The sequence below is a fragment of the Pelobates fuscus genome, chromosome 4, assembly GCF_036172605.1.
Source record: "Pelobates fuscus isolate aPelFus1 chromosome 4, aPelFus1.pri, whole genome shotgun sequence".
Lineage (NCBI taxonomy): Eukaryota > Metazoa > Chordata > Amphibia > Anura > Pelobatidae > Pelobates > Pelobates fuscus.
Window position 1 is genome coordinate 390,473,527 of NC_086320.1, and position 23,176 is coordinate 390,496,702.

Here is a 23,176-nt window from a genome sequence, read left to right on the forward strand (position 1 = left end):
AGTATGTTCATATTTCAAGTGTGCTGATTAATAATATGTGGCTTATGAAGATTGAATGTATAGTTTTAAAGTTATAGAAATGTATAAAATGTATGATTTTTTAGCTTGGAGATAATTGAGTAGATACAGTACGAAACTAAATTATCTCCCAAGCAGAGGGGAGGGAATATGTGGGATGTAACCGATATGTGATTGTGATTGTGATTGGCAGAGTTCCTGCCATTAAACATCAGAGTTCTACTTCACCCTCAATGTAGAGTCCTGTCTCTTATTGGGGGAATTGCTATATCACTACAAGGGATTGCTATGCTCTGCATGCTCCCTTGGATAATCACTTCTAAGCTCTCGTAAGAGCTTGCTCCTGCTTCACTCTCTTGGAGGAGAGGATCATCCACTGGAACCTGGAGCCTTGTCGGAGGTCCAGGGTGAAAAGGAGACGGCGAGACCCCAACCAAGCTGCGGCGGTTCGTGGGGTCTGCGGTGGTTGTGGTGTCTGTGGAGCGCTTGGAGCCCTCTGTAAGCGCTAGGAGCATCCTTCAACGGAGGTACCCAGTCGGGGTGCCAGGTGATCCGTTACACACACACATATATATATATATATATATATATATATATATATATATTCGAAGGGTAGAGAAATAGAAAATTCTAACAAGAACTGGGGCCGATTCCTCTAGAACATAACATAGGTGTTAGGAGGAGCTTCCCTCGCCGGGTTTCAGACAGGGACCTCACGAGCGGAGCCTGGTCAAGGAAGGCACCGCTGTGAGGATCCCTTAGGTTGGTGGGGACACTTCTGAGGCACTGGCTAGGTTGGCGGGCTTGTCGGTGCTTTCAGGGACAAAGAGACCAGCTCTTTTCCTGCGGGCAGGCCTTCAGGCACAGAGGCTCCTGGGAAGAAGACCCCCTGGTGGCTAGTGTGGGAAACGCTGTGTTTCAGTGGTGGCTTTGGGGACAAAGGGAACAAAGTACCTTCCCGCGCTAGGGTCCCAGGTACGGGGAGGATCTCGAGGTGTGACCTTGTCTGTGTGGGAAAACCCTTGCATGGGGTTTTGCATAAAAGCCGCCTGTGGCCAATAAAGTGTGGTTGTACCTCCAGGACTGTGTGTGTCGTCCAGTTTCTGGGGGGGAAATGGTTCTCTGTGTACTTTAAATGGTTCCTGACCGGCTGAAGGAAGGGAATTAGCGGAGGTAACCGGTTGGTTAACCAGTGGTCCACTACAGACGTAATAAGAATAAAACACATGTACAGGCCAATTATGGGGCCGACATAATCTATTTGAGTTTCCGTCGCAACACCTGACCACCAATACATATGCAATATATAGGCCAATGAGGGTCCGCATAACCATGTGGCAGACATATAGAACACCTAGAGGCACTGTGCCGATGTAGCAGACTTAGTCCCTCTACGTTTGGTTGTCCGTACCCCTCTTGTTCGTTTCCCGAATGGAAGATGTGTGGTCCCCCTTTTATACTCGAACACCGACCACCCCCTGACTTGTTAACTTCAAAAGAGCAATTAAATCAAGTATAACCAAACACACGTGCTCTAGTGAATGGTGCAATTTTGTCACCTGAATGCAGGCAGCAGTACGTCGTGGAACGCGTGGAACACCTTTCGGCTACATGATCCCACAAACCCTGGGTAGTGTAGTGTAGTGGATCCTGGAAGAACACCTGAATTAACCCCTTAAGGACACATGACATGTGTGACATGTCATGATTCCCTTTTATTCCAGAAGTTTGGTCCTTAAGGGGTTAAGGAAGATAACAGCTCCATGTGAGCATGCGGAGGCAGGATGGAGTCGTAATGTAGAACCCTGCGCATAACCTTGTGAATTGATGAGACCTCCAATGTATGATGATGAATCAATCTCAACCCCCAGGAACTGCGTCTGTGAGGGAACCAGCAAAGATTCTGACCAATTCATTACCAAAGTAAACGGATAACTTGAGATCTGGTTAGTGTTTCCACTCACCAGGTCTCAAATTGGAGTGCAGCGCTTAATATGTGGTATACACAACTTACCCCAGTGTTAATAACTTGAGGGGGTATATATGGAAAACAAAAAAGAAAAATACAGAATAATGGTGCAATATTGTCTGTATACAGTGTATTATATATTGATGTGAGTACAAAATTACTCACATTATTTAGAGCCTTTTTAATTATTAGGCTCTAAACTTCCAGGCTCCTGTGTCTTTAAAGGGACACTATAGTCACCTGAACAACTTCAGCTTAATGAGGTTGTTTAGGTGAGTGCTACAGCTACCCGGAGCCTTTTTCTTGTAAGCACTGTATTTTCTGAGAAAATGCAGTGTTTACATTGGAAGCTTGGAACACCTCTTGTTGCAGTCAATCAGACGGCCACCAGAGGGACTTCCGAGTTCAGAGGCCCTAAAAAGGCCTCTCGTCCGATGCATTCTGGGTGAATGCATCAGACGGGCTATCAGCACACAAAGCACTGTGAACGCGCTTTGTGTGCTGATAGCCTGTCAGCACTGCTGTGGGCGTGGCTTCAGCTGACAGCTGAAGCCCGAACCCACAGGGATGCTGTCTGGCCACAATAGTGGTTGACCTACTCTCCTCCCCACCCCCCCCCCGGCCCCCACCCCTGAGCGGTGAGTGGGGGCCCTAAAAATAAGGGTGGCACATACTGCCCCCCCGGCCCCCACCCCTGTGCGGCGGGTGGGGGCACTAAAATTATCAATAAGGGGGGACCTATTGTCCCCCCCCGGCCCCCACCCCTGTGCGGTGGGTGGGGGCCTTAAAATAAAAAATAAGGGGGGGACATACTGCCCCCCCCCCGGCCCCCACCCCTGTGCGGCGGGTGGGGGCCCTAAAATTATCAATAAGGGGGGACCTATTGCCCCCCCCCGGCCCCCACCCCTGTGCAGCGGGTGGGGGCCTTAAAATAAAAAATAAGGGGGGACATACTGCCCCCCCCCGGCCCCCACCCCTGAGCGGTGGGTGGGGGCCCTAAAATTCACAATAGGGGGGGGACCTACTGCCCCCCCCGGCCCCCACCCCTGAGCGGTGGGTGGGGGCCCTAAAATTATCAATAGGGGGGGACCCCCCGGCCCCCACCCCTGAGCGGTGGGTGGGGGCCCTAAATACAAAGGGGGTGGGGACCCTAGTTAACCCTCCCCCCCCCCCCCCCCCCAAAAAAAAAAAAAATTATCTCCCTACCTACCCCCCTCACCCTAAAAATAATGAGGGGGGACCCTTTAACTAAAAACCTGTAAAGAAAAAAAAAATAAGATAAAAACAACTTACCATTCGATGTTTTCTTTCTTCTAAAATCTTCTTTCTTCAGCCCCAAAAAAGGCCAAATAAAAATCCATAATAACCGACGCAATAAAAAAAAAAAAAAAAAAACCCGAGCGCAAAAAAAATAATCCATCTTCACCCATGGAGGGCTCCGCGCAGACTGAGCTCCGCAGGGCGGGGGAAGGCTTATAAAGCCTTGCCGTGCCCTGCAATTAGGCTAAGAACACTCTGATTGGTGGGTTTAAGCCAATCAGAGTGCTCTTTGTCATTTTACAAGCGTGGGAAAGTTCTTTGGAATTTTCCCACGCTTGTAAAATGACAAAGAGCACTCTGATTGGCTTAAACCCACCAATCAGAGTGTTCTTAGCCTAATTGCAGGGCGGGGCAAGGCTTTATAAGCCTTCCCCCGCCCTGCGGAGCTCAGTCTGCGCGGAGCCCTCCATGGGTGAAGATGGATTATTTTTTTTTGCGCTCGTTTTTTTTTTTTTTTTTTTTTTAATTGCGTCGGTTATTATGGATTTTTATTTGGCCTTTTTTGGGGCTGAAGAAAGAAGATTTTAGAAGAAAGAAAACATCGAATGGTAAGTTGATTTTATCTCATTTTTTTACAGGTTTTTAGTTAATGGTCCCCCCTCATTATTTTTAGGGTGAGGGGGGTAGGTAGGGAGATATTTTTTTTTTGGGTGGGGGGAGGGTTAACTAGGGTCCCCCCCCCCCTTTGTATTTAGGGCCCCCACCCACCGCTCAGGGGTGGGGGCCGGGGGGGACAATAGGTCCCCCCCCTTATTGATAATTTTAGGGCCCCCACCCACCGCTCAGGGGTGGGGGCCGGGGGGGACAGTAGGTCCCCCCCTTATTGATAATTGTAGGGCCCCCACCCGCCGCTCAGGGGTGGGGGCCGGGGGGGGGCAGTAGGTCCCCCCCCCTCATTGATAATTTTAGGGCCCCCACCCGCCGCACAGGGGTGGGGGCCGGGGGGGGACAGTAGGTCCCCCCCTTATTGATAATTGTAGGGCCCCCACCCGCCGCTCAGGGGTGGGGGCCGGGGGGGGACAGTAGGTCCCCCCCTCATTGATAATTTTAGGGCCCCCACCCGCCGCACAGGGGTGGGGGCCGGGGGGGGACAGTAGGTCCCCCCCTTATTGATAATTGTAGGGCCCCCACCCGCCGCTCAGGGGTGGGGGCCGGGGGGGGACAGTAGGTCCCCCCCTCATTGATAATTTTAGGGCCCCCACCCGCCGCACAGGGGTGGGGGCCGGGGGGGACAGTAGGTCCCCCCCTTATTGATAATTGTAGGGCCCCCACCCGCCGCTCAGGGGTGGGGGCCGGGGGGGGACAGTAGGTCCCCCCCTCATTGATAATTTTAGGGCCCCCACCCGCCGCACAGGGGTGGGGGCCGGGGGGGGACAGTAGGTCCCCCCTTATTGATAATTGTAGGGCCCCCACCCGCCGCTCAGGGGTGGGGGCCGGGGGGGGACAGTAGGTCCCCCCCTCATTGATAATTTTAGGGCCCCCACCCGCCGCACAGGGCGGGTGGGGGCCCTAAATTATATTGATAATTATTATTGATAATTTTAGAAAGCGAGCTGAGCTGTCAGTCAGACAGCTCAGCTCGCGAACGCGCATTCCGCGCACATGCGCGGTAAAGCGCTCAGGTTCTTCATAGGGCGGCATTCAATGCCGCTCTATGAAGAACGCGATTGGTCCAGCGCGAAGCCGTCCCATTGGGCCCCGCGATTTCGTCATTTTGACGAAAAAGGGGGCGCGGCCGAGCGGGGAGCTCGGCGCTGGAACGGAGGTAAGTTTTTAATATAAAAACACCCATTTTTTTTTTTTAATGAATGAAAGTTCATATAAAAGCAAGAAGGAAGGCTGGGGGACCTGTCTTTCTTGCTTTTATATGGTGACTATAGAGTCCCTTTAAGGTAGACAGCGCAACCCCTCTTTTTCCTTTGGATTCTTTCTCCTATTTATCTCACCACCATATAGGTGCAGAGAGAAAAGAAAGAGAAAACGGAATTCTGGGTGTAGTATTTCAACATGAGATCCCTTTAAATGATGTACAAATATAGGCAAATGTGCTCACCTTGTTTAGAGCCTATTAGTCCTCGGCTCTAAGTTTGTAGGCCAAGTGTCAAATTGGGGTGACACCTCCCCTTACCGGAACAAAGTGCAGGATGCAGCAATAAAATATAAGAGAATTTATTATTAGCTGTAATTAAAAGGGTATAAATAACACAATGCTAGAAAATAAAAAATAATAATAGTTGATAAAGTGCAGTAGTGTGTCTCTCCTCCGCCAAGACGCGTTTCGCTGTGAACAGCTTCCTCAGTTGGCCGTGGATTGTACTCTGCCGGTTCCGGTTTATGTGCGATCGAAAAACCCGCCTATTCGTCAATCATCCAATCAGCTCTCTTCTTGTCCGGCGTTTTGGCGACGTGGCATCATTTCCTGTTTCGATGAACTTCAAGTCCCATAATGCTCTAGGTTTCTTTTGGAACTTCCGGGTTAGTCCGTTTTGTGGTGAAAAAATGAATGAATGAAGTCCTTTCCGCAAATTAGAGTCTCTACATGGTATTGCCTCCAAATAAAATGCATATTAAAAGAAAAAACGTGTTATTTTATTTACTGTTTTTAATGGTAATTAATTTGCTATAAGCGAGCTATATGTTTAGTGCATCTAAAGGGCATATATTTGTCCATACATAATGAGTTTCGGTAAAAAACTATTTTACATAAATAGAACAGATATTAGATGGATGTATTTGCATAAGGATTTATTTATATATTTCAATGTCTAAATAGTTGTTTAATCTATGATTCAAATGAGCTATATATTTGGTGTGTGTAAGAGAGATATATTCATCCATGGATGGTAAGATTTAATGGAAAGCTCTTTTGCATAAATACAATGGATGTGTTATAAGTATATTTGCTTTTAGTTTTTATGCATACCAATGCCCATACATATGTTGGTCTCAAATTAGAAAGTAGAAATAAATATAAGATAAAAATGAAAAATAAATATATACCACCAAAAACATGCATTCTTTCCCTGTGTGCATTTAAAGGTGTATACGGACAGCTTTATGGTTCTGGGTGGCAAGAATTTTTTTTTTCAAATACATAAAGCGGGATAAAGTGGAATAAAAAGTATATATATATATATACTTCCACCTCTAAAGGTATAAACCTGATGACCTAAATAGGTGTATTAAATTTCTATAAAATAGACGTGTGTATAGATCCTCATAGAGTGACGTATCCAAAAAAAAAAAAAGGGTTATAAGAAGTGGCATAATTCAAAATCGGCATTGAGACCAAAAGCGCCATACATCTCCACACCTCTTTTGTTGTTTATATTCCAATTCATTACCAAACCTAGAGATTCTAGGTATACAGGTGTGGCAAACTGCCCAGGAACCCTTTTTATATTCTCCAAGCCCAAATTGTTTTCCCTTTGGTTTGGTATTTCTATCTACTGAACGCAACCCCCCCCCCCCCCCCCCCGGCTCATTATCGTCAAAACAACCACAAACTTAAGTGCTCTCTCTGGGTGGCCTCCATTCGTATAACCGAAGAACATGGCGAACAATCACTACCTATGAGCCAGGGGAACCATTAGTTTATTTTCGTGTAGTCGAAAGCTGACTGAGCGGGGCCACTAATTTGGGCAGACGCCACAGGTACAGTCAGTGAAAACTTTACCCGGATGGTGATGCCGCTCCACTGAACAGATCGGAGCGCTATTTGGATATAAGACTTGTGGGGGTTCCTATTAATATTATGTATGTTTTGGGGTGTTTTATATTTTATCCATTGTACCTCTAGTGCCTGGGAGATAATTAGTTTAAGCAAAGTATTTCCCATACACAGAGACGCCTGGGCGTGTTCTCCCTAGGTTTTGGCTGGAGACACCCTGCCTGTGTATAGAAGTGGGCAATCTGGCCTTAATAAAACATTTCTGTTGAACCCTTCATCAAGTCTTGACTGACGTTTGGGTATGCGAACAACGGAGAGCTATAGTTCACACGACCTTGAGGGATTTCGGGAGATTGCGAACGAACGTACGATACGAAGTACATGAGGTTCGTTACATTTGGGTATGGTCCCTCGGCCCCTTTCTGTCGTCCAAATAAATTATGCAGTGGACCCCGTGGGCCCGAAGATATGCGATCATCAGCTTCAGGATCTTTGAGGTCCCGCAGGTTGATCGCTGGTAGAAAATAACCTGTTTTCTTCCGTGCCAAGTACATAATGCTAAAGAAGCCTGCACCCCCCGAAACAGGTTGGATGGCACCCTCCCTTTAGCCGTAATTCTTGAAGCTCCTGGTTGATAAAAACGTATGTCGGTTGATGCAAAAAGGATGGGTTGGGGCAGCTTCCACTAGACAGGGACGTCCTCGAACTCGATCACATATACCCCTGAAGAGCTTGTCCTGTGCATGAGGGCCGAATTCTTTAGCCCCTACATCTGCCAATTTTCAGTCTAAGAGGAAAAAAGCTGTTTTGCATCTCTCCAAAGAAAGTGCTACATTTGTGTTTCCAAGGAAACAGAAGCACCTTTGTGTTGTGCGCCCATTCGTGCACCATGACAAAAAATGACTCTGCTCAAGAATAGCTATCATCTGCCAGACACATTATGCATGCAATGGGCCCAACAGCATCCAGGAGCTTGTCCTGTGTGTAACGGACCGTTTCGGCAGACAAGGGGTTAAAATCCGTTTAGGCGATATGCCTCTTTCTGAGAGACAGGCACAGCTACTGCAGAACACCAAACTCCCGAACTGGATACAAAATAGCACTCCAAACTGGAACCTCACGAATAGCTGCTAGCAGACGAACAGGAAAAGCATACATCGGCTTATACTCCTGGCAATCAGTCTCCAACAGCATACAGTGAATCCCCCCAAGAACGAGACAAGGCTCCGTGTTGAGGGTCAAGCAGTGGTCTGAGGTGCTGGCACAGCCAGCCTGGTTTTTATTACAGTCTTTTCAAATACAGGACCACCCACATGGAGGTATAAAAACAACCAATCACATATCAGTTACATCCCACATATTCCCTCCCCTTATCCTGAGAGGAAACTCAATTATACATACAGTTAAACATACTTTCTACCCAACTTTCATAACTCTAAAACCATACATCACATAAAAATTACATATTCACAATCAATCCATTCAGGGGAACAACATATTAAAAAATGGCATGAATCAGACCAGGGGTTCAAAAGTTAGTAAAATTCTTTTGGGCCCTGGCTGGCACATGGCTATCTGGCTCAGACCGGTTTTACAGAGCCCTCTTTCCTGGAGACAATGTAAAAATAATCCAATTATATCCAGGGATAGAGGCAGACTCCATTGAGCACATGGTTGCAAAAAGACATAAAATACAATAAAATACACAAGGTTACATTTACTACATAAAATAAAGACATGCAACATATCCCCAGATAGCTTATTGAATGGCGCTCAGACCACACACATACAGTTCAATTGCCATGGAGCTAAAGTCTTTCCCATAGTCTTTCATTATATAAATGTGCTCCATGGCATAGCTATCTGGGGTATCACCGCTCACACAGGGCAAGTACCGAATGACCCCACTGTATTTAAAGGGCCAGAATGAGTGACATGCACTCTGTTAGGGCCGAATACGGCTTTTAAAGGGCCCAATCTCCCAGGGCCATAGTCCAAAGGCAGCAGGCGGGCAACCAGGCTTCTCCAATGCAATGTGGCGAGATTGCTCACGTCACACTGTGCATCTTTGAAATCTCTTTCAACCCCTTTACATGGGTCTCTGCCTCCACCAGCCATGAAAGCCAACAGCTGGTCACATTCTGGCATTAGGGCATCTTTGTCTGGCAATGAAAGCCATGGACATTCAGACTAAAAATGGTTGCGGACCTTCTTCTCCAATGGCTTCCATAGCCATATGTGCATACATTTGGAGAGGTGGTCAGGTGGTGTCCAATGATGATAGCAGGGGAGGCATATGTTGCACGGGCCGAACGTGTTGACCCGAAGCCGCTAGAATGACCTACGTGTCCACCTGGGGAGGCACCTTTTGCACTATTCTCCTCCTCCCCCAATCCAGCACCTGGGGCTCCCCTATAAATGTGAAATTAATTTTGCATGGTTGAGGGACCCGGGACACTGCACCCAGATAACTTCAATGAGTATACATCTTGTCTTCAGCAAGTGAAATGCATGCTGGATTGGGTTGAGACGAAGCATGCATTTCACTTGCTCAATGGTTTGCACCTTGTTGTGAACCCTCTGCATGTGCTTTTGTAAAGTCTTTTTCTTTATAGTAGACTTGGCTAATGATATACCTACCTCCTGTAGAGGGCTCTTCACTTGGCTGGATGGTATAAAGGGTTTTTTCTTTATAGTAGACTTGAACAATGATATACCTACCTCATGGAGAGGGCTCTTTACTTGGCTGGATGGTATAAAGGGGTTTTTCTTTATAGTAGACATGGATAATGATATACCTTAGTAGACGTAGATAATGATATACCTACCTCCTGGAGAGGGCTCTTCACTTAGCTGGATGGTATAAAGGGGTTTTTCTTTATAGTAGACGTGGATAATGATATCCCTACCTCCTGGAGAGGGCTCTTCACTTGGCTGGATGGTGTAAAGGGTTTTTTCTTTATAGTAGACTTGGATAATGATATCCCTACCTCCTGGAGAGGGCTCTTCACTTGGCTGGATGGTATAAAGTGGTTTTTATTCATAGTAGACTTGGATAATGATATACCTACCTCCTGTAGAGGGCTCTTCACTTGGCTGGATGGTATAAAGGGTTTTTTCTTTATAGTAGACGTGGGTAATGATATACCTTAGTAGACGTGGATAATGATATACCTACCTCCTGGAGAGGGCTCTTCACTTGGCTGGATGGTATAAAGGGTTTTTTCTTTATAGTAGACTTGGACAATGATATACCTACCTCATGGAGAGGGCTCTTTACTTGGCTGGATGGTATAAAGGGGTTTTTCTTTATAGTAGACATGGATAATGATATACCTTAGTAGACGTGGATAATGATATACCTACCTCCTGGAGAGGGCTCTTCACTTGGCTGGATGGTATAAAGGGGTTTTTCTTTATCATGGAAAGGATAAAGAAGTCAGTCAGTATATAGCCCCCCTACAGTCAATCAGTATAGAGCCCCCCTACAGTCAGTCAGTATAGAGCCCCCTCACAGTCAGTATAGAGCCCCCTACAGTCAGTCAGTCAGTATAGAGCCCCCTACAGTCAGTCAGTATAGAGCCCCCTACAGTCAGTCAGTATAGAGCCCCCCCTCAGTCAGTCAGTATAGAGCCCCCCTACAGTCAGTCAGTATAGAGCCCCCCTAACATAGAGCGCCCTACAGTCAGTATAGAGCCCCCTCACAGTAAGTCAGTATAGAGCCCCCTACAGTCAGTCAGTATAGAGCCCCCCTACAGTCAGTCAGTATAGAGCCCCCCTACAGTCAGTCATTATAGAGCCCCCTACAGTCAGTCATTATAGAGCCCCCCTTCCAGTCAATATAGAGCCCCCTAAAGTCAGTCAGTATAGAGCCCCCTACAGTCAGTCAGTATAGAGCCCCCCTTACAGTCAGTCATTATAGAGCCCCCCTACAGTAAGTCAGTATAGAGCCCCTTCACAGTCAGTCGGTATAGAGCCCCCTACATTCAGTCAGTATAGAACCCCCTTAACATAGAGCCCCCTACAGTTAGTCAGTATAGAGCCCCCTTACAGTCAGTCAGTATAGAGCCCCCTTACAGTCAGTCAGTATAGAGCCCCCCCTACAGTCAGTCAGTATAGAGCCCCACTCACAGTAAGTCAGTAAAGAGCCCCCCTTACGGTCAGTATAGAACCCCCCCTACAGTCAGTCAGTCAGTCAGTCAGTATAGAGCCCCTCCCCCCCCACAGTCAGTCAGTAAAGAGCCCCCTCCAGTCAGTCAGTATAGAGCCCCCCCCTCCAGTCAGTCAGTATAGAGTCCCCTTACAGTCAGTCAGTATAGAGCCCTGCTACAGTCAGTCAGTCACAGTCAGTCGGTAGAGAGCCCCCTACAGTCAGTATAGAGCCCCCTACAGTCAGTCATTATAGAACCCCCTTAACATAGAGCCCCCTACAGTCAGTCAGTATAGAGGCCCACTCACAGTTAGTCAATATAGAGCCCCCTTACAGTCAGTCAGTATAGAGCCCCCCCTACAGTCAGTATAGAGCCCCCCACTACAGTCAGTCAGTCAAGAGACCCCTCCAGTCAGTCAGTATAGAGCCCCCCTCCAGTCAGTCAGTATAGAGTCCTCTTACAGTCAGTCAGTATAGAGCCCTGCTACAGTCAGTCAGTCACAGTCAGTCGGTATAGAGCCCCCTACAGTCAGTATAGAGCCCCCTACAGTCAGTCAGTATAGAACCCCCTTAACATAGAGCCCCCTACAGTCAGTCAGTATAGAGGCCCACTCACAGTTAGTCAATATAGAGCCCCCTTACAGTCAGTCAGTATAGAGCCCCCCTACAGTCAGTCAGTATAGAGCCCCCCCTACAGTCAGTCAGTCAAGAGACCCCTCCAGTCAGTCATTATAGAGTCCCCCCTCCAGTCAGTCAGTATAGAGCCCCCCTCCAGTCAGTCAGTATAGAGCCGTGTGACAGAACCATCCGTCTGTCTATTTCTTTGGTGGATTCGGCTATTTTGTGCCATCCGTCTAAATGATGTTTTACCGTTCCAGCCTGTTTCCAGCCGTTCGCATCATTTCGCACGAACTCCATGTATAACATATAGGTGGCCGCCATTTCGGGACTTTTGCACGTGTTCGCGGCCATCTTGCGTGCGAACAGCGGTGTTTGCTGTGAACGCATGGAACTAAAAACGGATACACAAACAGGCGAACACCGCTGAGACCTCCGTGCGCCCAGAAATTCGTACTGGAACTACCGAATGACGGGCCATTCGGTAGTTACACGTAATCAGCTATGGGGAATCCAGCGAACTCGGAGATAGTTGTGGATGATGTGAATGGCCGACTGGTAAATGGACTTAGAGACACAGGAGCCACAATGACACTGCTCCAAAAGAACTTAGTCTCAGAGCACCAGCACACAGGAGACACAGTGGCCGTGAGGGTAGCAGGGGGAGCCGTATTCCGGTTACCTGTTGCCCGTGTTCACCTGGATTGGGGAGTGGGCGCTAGACACGTAGATGCTGGAGTCATGAAAGACTTGCCCGCTGATGTACTTCTTGGGAATGATTTGGCCCCTTTGGTTTCGGCCTATGCTCCGATGGGCCCCTTGGACGTTAACCCAGTGACTACTCGTTCTAAGACCCGTGCCTCTGGAACCAGCCCACCTGCTGAGGAGACCCAGGTAAGACCCTTTTCCCCGACTGATACCTTAGCTCAGATCCCCTTACGTTGGGATTCCCCAAAGGAGTTTGGGAGGGAAACCCGGGCAGATCCGACCCTTCAAAAGTACAGGGACAGAGCCGATGCTGGAGAGGAAGGGATAGACGGGGAACGGTATAAGTGGGTGGGGGACAGGCTATACAGAATCCCGAAACCTTCCCAAAAGAAGATAGCCCCTCCGCAGAATCACCAGCTGGTGGTGCCCGCAAAATACCGGCAGGAGCTTCTGCGGATAGGGCACGATGTCCCGTTAGCAGGACATCTAGGGTCCCGCCGCACGGCCTATAGGATCTCACAGAATTTCTTTTGGCCCAACTTCAACCAGGCTGTGCGGATGTATTGCAGTACTTGTGACACATGTCAACGGGTAGGAAAGCAGGGGGGACCACCCTAAGGCTAAGCTATCATCGATGCCTATTATAGGGGAGCCCTTTTCCCGCATAGCTGTTGACATTGTGGGTCCACTGGCCAGGGCTAGTCCATCAGGCAAGAAGTATATTCTTACTGTGGTGGACTATGCCACTCGCTATCCAGAGGCAGTAGCACTGTCTAATATAGAGGCAGAGACGGTTGCTGATGCCCTGGTTAGGATTTTTACCAGGGTTGGGTTCCCTAAGGAGATTCTCTCCGACCAGGGAACCCAATTTACTGCGGTGCTCACCCAGCAGCTGTGGAAAGTGTGTGGCATTAAACCCTTGCTTAGCTCGCCTTACCATCCACAGACTAACGGTCTCTGCGAGCGTTTTAACGGTACCCTCAAACAGATGCTGAGGACCTTTACAGACACTTGCAGGGACTGGGAGAGATTCCTGCCTCACCTACTGTTTTCGTACCGGGAGGTGCCCCAGGAATCTACTGGGTTCTCCCCTTTTGAGTAACTGTATGGGAGACGGGTCCGCGGACCCCTAGATCTCATCCGGGGACACTGGGAGGGGGAGACTGAGCAAGAAGGGACCCCCACAGTGCCATATGTTCTGGAACTCCGGGACCGCATGGAGAAACTGTCCCTGATGGTAAGGGAGAATCTCCAGGCGGCCCAGGGGAGACAGAAAAGATGGTACGATCAGGGTGCCCGACAGCGAGCCTTCCAGGTGGGGCAAAAGGTATTAGTGCTCAAACCTGTGAAGGCCAACAAGATGCAAGCATCTTGGCAAGGGCCGTACAAAATAGTAGCGCAGATCTGCGATACTACCTATTTGATAGCCAGCTGTTCAGACGAGAGGGTCCAGAGATCCTTTCATGTGAACATGCTGAAAGAGTATCAAGAACGACCTGAGAACATTGCAGCCGTATGTGCCCCAGCTACAGATGACCCTAAGAATTTGCCTCTTCCTGATCTGTTAGAGAGGGACCCCCAGACTGACCTCACCTCCCTCGTACAGTTAGGAGACAGGTTAAACCCCACAGAAAGGGTACAAGCGAAACAGTTGTTGTGGGAGAAACAAGCAACTTTCTCCCAGGAGCCAGGTTACACCCACCTCACTGTACACAAGGTAGAGACCCTTGGACAGACCCCCTTACGACAGCCGCCTTACCGTATCTCTGAAGCAGTCCGAGATGGAATGCGGAAGGAGATACAGGAGATGACCCAGCTTGGGGTCATCGAACCCTCTGACAGCCCTTGGGCTTCGCCTGTAGTCCTAGTACCTAAGAAAGATGGGACCACCCGGTTCTGTGTGGACTACAGGCGACTCAACGAGCGGACCACCACTGACGCCTACCCGATGCCCCGGGTAGACGAATTACTAGATCGTATTGCCAGGGGACGTTATCTGACCACCATAGACCTATGTAAGGGCTACTGACAGATTCCCCTGGCCGAGGATGCTATCCCCAAGTCGGCATTCGTCACCCCATTTGGCCTGTACCAATTTAAGGTCATGCCTTTTGGGATGAAGAATGCCCCGGCTACCTTCCAACGGATGGTGGATAGACTCCTGGATGGCTTCCAAGAATTTGCCTGTGCATACTTGGACGACATAGCGATCTACAGTGGGTCCTGGGAGGAACACCTGGTACACATAGGGGTGGTACTGGATAAGATTCGGGCCGCCGGCCTGACATTGAAGCCAGAAAAGTGCCATGTAGGTATGGCAGAAGTACAGTACCTGGGTCACCGAGTGGGATGTGGGAACCAGAGACCAGAGCCCGCCAAAGTGGAAGCGGTGGCTAACTGGCCCACACCCACTACTAAGACCCAGGTATTGGCCTTCTTGGGGACAGCAGGGTACTACCGACGTTTTGTTCCCGACTACAGCTCTATTGCTAAGCCCCTGACAGACCTGACGAAAAAGAATTTGCCTAAGCAGGTCCTGTGGTCCCCGGCTTGTGAAGCTGCGTTCCAGGCACTGAAACAAGCTCTCGTGAATGCCCCTATCTTGGCTGCCCCAGTCCCTAACAAACGCTTTCTCGTTCACACAGATGCTTCCATGTATGGACTGGGGGCTGTGTTAAGCCAAGTTGGGGAAGATGGAGGAGAGCATCCTGTCGCATACCTCAGCCGAAAATTACTACCCAGAGAAGTGAGTTATGCGGCAGTTGAGAAAGAATGTTTAGCCCTAGTCTGGGCATTGAAAAAGTTAAGTCCCTACTTGTATGGGCAAGAGTTTTCCCTTGTAACAGATCATAACCCCCTCGTTTGGCTTAACCGGGTCTCAGGCGACAATGGGAGACTGCGAAGATGGAGCTTGGCATTGCAACCTTACAACTTTACTATTAGCTACAGACCCGGTAAGCTGAACGGAAATGCGGATGGCTTATCCCGGCAAACAGACATATCCACCACCTCTTAGTCCGGGCATCCCCAAGTTGACCCGCCACAGGGTCAAGCCGGGTCTGCCGGAGTGTTCCACAAGGGGGGAGCCGTGTGACAGAACCATCCGTCTGTCTATTTCTTTGGTGGATTCGGCTATTTTGTGCCATCCGTCTAAATGACTGATTTGATATATTATGAAGCATGTTTTACCGTTCCAGCCTGTTTCCAGCCGTTCGCATCATTTTGCACGAACTCCATTGTGGCAAACCTAGCCACTTCTGGACTGTAATTATTAAAGGTTGTCCGTAGGCTGAATATATATTGTATATTTTAAATTGTGTATGTACCGTATCATGGCCGTTCGCATGCTGGCAGCCGCACGCTGCCAGCATACAAATCCCTTTCGTTTGACGAAAACCGGCTATCCAGGCCGTTCGCCATACGAATGTGGGCTCCCCAGGTAGACCACCCACTCACCAGTCGTGTGGCACCAATTAACCGATTGCAACAATGTTGCAATCGGTAATTAAGGGCTCTCCTAGGTGGCCGTCGTTCGGCTACCGACCATGCGGCGGTCGGCCATCTTGGATCCTTTGTCTCTGCAGCGGTGTTCGGTCCTCGAGAGCCTGGAACCAAAAATGGCTACCAATGATCCGAACACCGCTGGGCTTCCAGAGCGTTCGGGAGTTCCGCGTTCGGCACATTATGTTCCCCATGGATGTTCGGTACTTTTAAACCGAACTCAAGGTTTTAATGTATTTTGTGCGGCGTTCGGTTAGTTTAGCTGGGATCGGAGCGGTATTCTCACTAAATGTGCCCGCCGACCCCAGCTATCTACCGAACGGTCATTCGTCTAAAAGCGAGTAAAAATTTATAAAATATGGATTTCTGTGTAAATTGTCGGTTTTGCTCCACAAGGGGATAATCCACTTAATCGTCCATTTTAGTGGGAGTATCCCTCTCGTGCAGCAATGCCTGTTGGGATAATTACAATGCCTGATGGGAGAAATCCCCTGTAACATCTGTAAGGAAACCCCTTGCATGGGGAACTGCATAAATATGGAAGTCTGTGAATAAAGCAAGTTAGTTGACTCCCAAACTGTGTTTCGTCCGGTTATTGGGAGGATTGGGGAATATTGCCGTGCTTTCTGCTCTGACTGTGGATTACCTGAATATACCAACGGATATCGTGGACTAATATACTGCATTCCGTTACAATTGGTGGCAAGCGACGGGATGCGAACCTTACAGCCGAAAAGCAGTGTTCGTGTAAACTGGAACTACCGAACAAGGAAAGCAAGGGCAATTCGTATGGAGATTGATTATACCATACTGAAACGACAGACTTTAAAAGAGCTACTGGAAGCCAGGGGTAAGGTAGCCAGCAACAAATCTAAAGCTGTGCTGATCGCCGAACTGATGGAGGGAGACAGAGCCCGCAGCGCTACACCTCCACCAGCCATTGAAGAGACCCCATACCAGAAAGAGCTAAGAACCAGGTTGGCGTTTCTACCACAGCCAGTACCCTTGTGTTAAGACCTGCAGGGGAGATGGTGCTGCGGTCCCTTGTTCCTTTTTCAGCTGCTGAGTATAAGTGATCATAGCTCTAGCAGAGGGTAGAGATGAATACAGCTTCCCGACAATCCTTCCCAGTAGTTAGAGTATCCTTTCCCCAAACATGAGCCAAGACTTCATGAAGGGTGTAACAGAACTAAAGCTTTATTGAAACAGGCTGGCTTTTATGGGGGATCCTCATGCAAGAGGACCTCCCAAAACAAACAAACATATCACCAATCACTGTACAGTATTTTCTTACTACACGCCCTTCCTCTGCCTGGAAGATAGTGAGATAAGTTAAAGGTTAAATCAATTATCTCCAGGCAGAGGGCACACATTTTACCCAAACATTGGAACACCCCTTTCCCCACAAGGTATCCCCACAAAATACATATCCCCTGATAGCCCCGATCTGGGAGGCAAACATATCCAAATTTCACCCAGATCGGTTCAGGGGTTCTTAAAAAGTGTGGAAGTCTTAGTTTACCGACCACACACGAGGCTCCTGCCCAAAACAGTTCCACGAATTCAGTGTGTGGGGTCGGTCAATTGGGGAAAAAGGCGAAAGCGGTCAAAAGTACCGAAAATACCCTCCTGGCTCATAGGAGCGATTGTTCCCCTGGTTCATACGGATATAACTACCGAATGCCGCTCTTCTGGGTGTTCGGCAAGTGGGAGAACCGGCCGTTCGGTAGTTTTCAGCGGTACTTCGCACGGTCGAGTGTCCGATTTTAGTTCCAGACACTCGACGACCAAGTCCCGCTGACTCGCCTCGTGCGAACAAGATGGCCGCCGTTTTCTTTTCCTCGTGGCGTTCGGCTATACGAACAACGGCCACCCAGGGAACACTTAATTGTCGGTGCTTCAGATCACAACAAGCAAGGAGGGAGGTCGTGGTTCGGTAGATGCAAACTGCCGAACGGATAAACTACTATAGGCAGAAAAGGGAAATTAAATACCGTATATACTCGAGTATAAGCCGAGTTTTTCAGCACATTTTTTGTGCTGAAAAAACGGAACTCGGCTTATACTCGAGTCATTAGTCTGTATTATGGCAATTTGCATTGCCATAATACAGACTGAGGGAGAGGGGGCTGGCAGAGATCTTACTTACCCGTCCTGCAGCTCCTGTCAGCTCTCTCCTCCTCCGCGCCGTCCGTTCAGCACCTCGGTCAGCTCCCAGTGTAAATCTCGCGAGAGCCGCGGCTCTCGCGAGACTTACAGTGTGAGCTGACAGAGGGAGCTGCACAGACCGCGCGGAGGAGGAGAGAGCTGACAGGAGCTGCAGGAGAGGTAAGCAACATCTCTGCAGCCCCCACAGCCCCCCCCCACTAAACTACCAACCCCACTGGACCACCAGGGAAGGAGCCCCCCTCCCTGGCCAGCTAGCATGCAGGGAGGGGGGACGAAACAAAAATAAATTAATAATAAAATAATAATAAAAAATAACATGACAAATAATAAATAATAATAACAAAATATGAAAATAATAAAAAAAAAATAAGTAAATAAAAAAATAATGAAAAAAATTCTTAAAATAATGTAAAAAAAAATAATAAAATTGCCCACCCCCCCAAGGCTCTGCAACACACATACACACACACACACAGCACTCATATATACACACACACACACACACACACACACTGCACTCATATATATACACACACACACACTGCACTCATACACACACACACACTGCACTCATATACACACACACTGCACTCATACACACACACACACACTGCACTCATATACACACACACTGCACTCATATATACACACACACACACACACACACTGCACTCATATATACACACACACTGCACTCATATATACACACACACACTGCACTCATATATACACACACTGCACTCATATATACACACACACACACTGCACTCATATACACACACACACACACTGCACTCATACACACACGCTGCACTCATACACACACGCTGCACTCATACACACACTGCATTCATTATACACACACTGCATTCATTATACACACACTGCATTCATTATACACACACTGTAAATAAATATTCAATTAATATATTTTTTTTAGGATCTAATTTTATTTAGAAATTTACCAGTAGCTGCTGCATTTCCCACCCTAGTCTTATACTCGAGTCAATAAGTTTTCCCAGTTTTTTGGGGTAAAATTAGGGGCCTCGGCTTATATTCGGGTCGGCTTATACTCGAGTATATACGGTACACAAAACATAGAAGAAAAGGTTAGCTGAGGTCTCTTTTCTTCACATTACTCCCCCTTAGTTCCATGGGTCGGCATACCCGCCTAGACTCTGCCGGGTTGGCTAGGGGATGTCCGGGTGGTAGCATTAAGAGTCCAAGTCCGTCTGACGGGAAAGTCCATCCGCATTACCGTTCTGTTTGCCCGGACGGTACTGCAGTGTAAAATTGTATGGTTGCAACGCTAAACTCCAGCGTAACAACCGGGGATTGTCTCCAGAGACTCGGTTGAGCCAAATGAGGGGGTTGTGATCCGTTAGTAACGTAAAGGCTCGGCCGTAGAGGTATGGTTGAAGCTTCTTTAAGGCCCATACCAACGCCAAGCATTCCTTTTCTACGGTGGCATAGCTGACCTCCCGAGGTAGTAACTTCCGACTGAGGTATGCCACCGGGTGTTCCATGCCATCTTCCCCCACCTGGCTCAGCACGGCTCCCAGCCCAAACATAGAGGCATCTGTGTGAACGAGAAATGTCTTATTAGGGTCTGGGGCCGCCAATACTGGAGCTTTGCTCAGAGCTGCTTTAAGACTTTGAAACGCTGCTGCACACTCCGGGGACCACAATACCTGCTTGGGTAGGGCTTTTTTGGTTAGATCGGTGAGGGGCTTGGCTAGAGTGCTATACTCGGGGGACAAACTTGCGATAGTACCCTGCTTTGCCTAAGAAAGCTAGGACCTGAGTCTTAGTGCGGGGTTGGGGCCAATTTGCTATGGCCTCTATTTTGGCGGGCTCGGGACGCTGCTTACCCGAACCTACCCGATGCCCCAAATACTGGACTTCTGCCATGCCCACATGGCACTTCTCGGGTTTCAGGGTAAGGCCGGCTTCCTGTAATTTGTTAAATACCAAAGCCAAATGTCCCAGGTGAGCTTCCCATGTGCCGCTGTAGATGGCGATGTCATCCAAGTAAGCACATGCGAAGTCCTGCATTCCTTCCAGAAGTCGGTCCGCCATCCGTTGAAATGTAGCCGGGGCATTCTTCATCCCAAACGGCATAACCTTAAATTGGTATAGCCCGAATGGGGTGACGAAGGCTGACTTAGGGATGGCAGCCGGGTCTAGGGGAATTTGCCAATAGCCTTTACACAGATCTAGGGTAGTCAGGAAGTGTCCACTAGCCATGCGATCGAGCAATTCGTCGATCCGCGGCATAGGGTAGGCATCCGTGATTGTCCTGTCGTTTAGTTTCCGGTAGTCAATACAGAAGCGAGTGGTGCCGTCTCGCTTCGGTACTAACACTACCGGAGACGCCCAGGGACTTTGGGAAGCCTCAATAACCCCTAGTTCGAGCATTTCCTGGAGTTCCTTCCACATGCTCGTGCGTACTGCTGCTGGTATACGATAGGGCTGTTGTCTCAAGGGGTTTTCCCCCTGGGTCTCTACCCGGTGTACTGCGGCGGACGTGTATCCGGGTAGAGAGGAGAATAGCCCACCGTACTCCTGGAGCAGGTGCTTAGCGTCTGCCTGCTGCGGGGGGTCTAGCTTGTCTCCTAACCCAACTTGTTCTACCGTCCCGGGGTTAGCTGCTAGTAGGTCTGGTAAGGGGAGTCCCTCACTGTCATCCGTGGATGGGGCGCATATGGCAGCCACATCTTCCGAGCGTCCGTGATAGGGCTTCAACATGTTTACATGAAAGGCCCGTCTTACCCTTTCATCCGAACATTTGGCCACGATATACGTGGTGTCACTAATCTTCTCTACTATTTTAAATAGCCCCTGCCAGGCTGCCTGGAGCTTGTTCTTTTTGGATGGTCTGAGGGCTAACACCCTTTGCCCTATTTCCAGGTTCCTATCTCTTGCCCCGTGGTCATACCATTGTTTCTGGCGCTTCTGGGCCGCCCGCAAGTTCTCCCGAACGGACTCGGTGAGAGCCTGCAGGCGGTCCCGAAACTCCAGCACGTATGGCAGGACTAGGACTCCCTCCTCTCCTGTGTTGCCCTCCCAGTGCTCTCGTATGAGGTCCAGGGGTCCCCGAACTTTTCTCCCGTAGAGGAGTTCGAAGGGGGAGAACCCAGTGGACGCCTGAGGCACTTCCCGGTAGGCAAACAGGAGGTGAGGTAGAAACTTCTCCCATTGACCGTAGGACTCTGTGAACGCTGTGAGCATTTGCTTAAGCGTGCCGTTAAATCGTTCACAGAGACCATTGGTCTGTGGGTGATAGGGGGAGCTGAATAAGGGTTTAACCCCGCAGCTCTGCCACAACTGTTGCGTTACAGTTGCCGTGAACTGGGTCCCTTGGTCGGAAAGTATTTCCCGGGGGAACCCTACTCGGGAAAAGATCTTAACTAGGGCCTCTGCCACCGTCTCCGCCTCAATGTTGGAGAGCGCCACCGCCTCAGGGTATCTGGTGGCATAGTCCACCACCGTGAGTATGTAGCGCTTCCCGGAGGAGCTGGGTTTGCTGAGAGGCCCCACCAGGTCTACTGCTACCCGGTAGAATGGCTCGTCAATTATAGGTAGGGGTCTTAATTTGGCCCTAGGGTGATCCCCCCTTTTCCCTATTCGTTGACAGGTATCACAGGTTCTACAGTAAGACTGCACATCGGTGGATATCCCTGGCCAGAAGAACGTCTGGGTAAGGCGGTCCTTAGTCTTCTTGATACCCAGATGTCCGGCTAGCGGGATATCATGGCTGAGCCTTAGAAGCTCCGCCCTGTATTTCCGGGGTACTACCAGCTGCCTTTTTATCACTTGTGCTGCCCCCCTCCCCACTCCCTCGGTAACCCTATACAGCAACCCCTTATCCCATTGGAATCCCTCGTGGTTATTCCCTTCTCTGGGTGTCCCTACTGCCTTCCTGTAACCGGCTAAGGTGGGGTCTGTTTGTTGGGTTCGGCCAAAGTCTTGGGGGGTACCCCAGAATGGGATAGGGTTAGGGGCGACTACGGGGTTTTCAGTTCCTACCTGTGGTTCCTCGGAGTGTGTTGGTCCAGCTCGGCGGGCTTGCGCCCTAGTGGTCACTGCGCAGGCTCCAGCAGGTTCGGATTGTACCAGCTTTGAAGTTAGGCACCCTAAATCATTCCCCAACAAAACGTCTGCTGGTAGTCCCGCCATAATGCCTACTTCCATCGGCCTGTCACCATGGCCCCAATTTAGCTGTACCCGAGCAGTGGGTATCTTGTGGATGGCACCCCCGGCCACTCGTACTGCTACAGTCTTGTTGGTGCGGGCCTTGGCAGCTACGGTGTGTGGTTGTACCAGTGTAAGGGTGGCGCCCGTGTCTCGGAGCCCCTCTGCTTCTTGACCGACTACGGTGACCAATTGTCGGTGGTGGACTCGATTGTCTATTTCAGCTTGGGCTAGGTCTACCTCATGTAGGACAGCCCACTGTTCGTAGTCGGGTGCTGGCTCGCCCACCTGGGTGTGCTGATAGTGGTGAGCGGCCGCCCTCGGAGTTTGTGGGGGCCGTTCCCAGCTGGTTCGGCTCCGCTGAGGGCAATGGATCTTGTAGTGCCCGGGCTGATTGCACTGGTGACATACCGGTGGAGGTTTCCGGACAAACCCAGGCTGGGGTGTGGGTGGTCTGGGGTTGGTCACAGGTCCTGGTGGTGGAGCACTGGACCTTACCAGAGGATGGTTCCCACCAGCTTCCCCCTTTCGGCCTTCATGATGCTCGTCCGCCAGCTTGGCTGCGGCTTCGATGGTAGCCGGCTTTCGGTCTCTGACCCAATCCCTGGTGTCTGTCGGGGTGTGCTCAAAAAAATGTTCAAGTAAGAAGAGTTGTAGTACCTCTTCCAATGTGGTGGCTAGGCAGCCTTCTATCCAGTTTTGGGCTGCTCGATACAGCCTAAAAGCCCACTCAGTGTAGGAGTCTCGGCCCCCTTTCCGTAAGGCCCGAAATTTCTTTCTGTAAGTCTCTGGGGTCACGGCATATCTAGCTAGCAGAATTTCCTTTACCTTGGCATAGTCATGTATGGCTGTGTCAGGA

General features: G+C 49.4%; 1 protein-coding gene and 1 pseudogene across 3 annotated transcripts in view; one reads left to right on the forward strand and one right to left on the reverse strand.

Moving 5' to 3' along the window:
- SLC4A2 (solute carrier family 4 member 2) overlaps nucleotides 1-23,176 on the forward strand; it is a 245,456-nt gene that overhangs the window by 22,210 nt on the left and 200,070 nt on the right. The window lies entirely within an intron of this gene.
- LOC134609508 (uncharacterized) overlaps nucleotides 19,422-23,176 on the reverse strand; it is a 28,274-nt pseudogene continuing 24,519 nt past the window's right edge.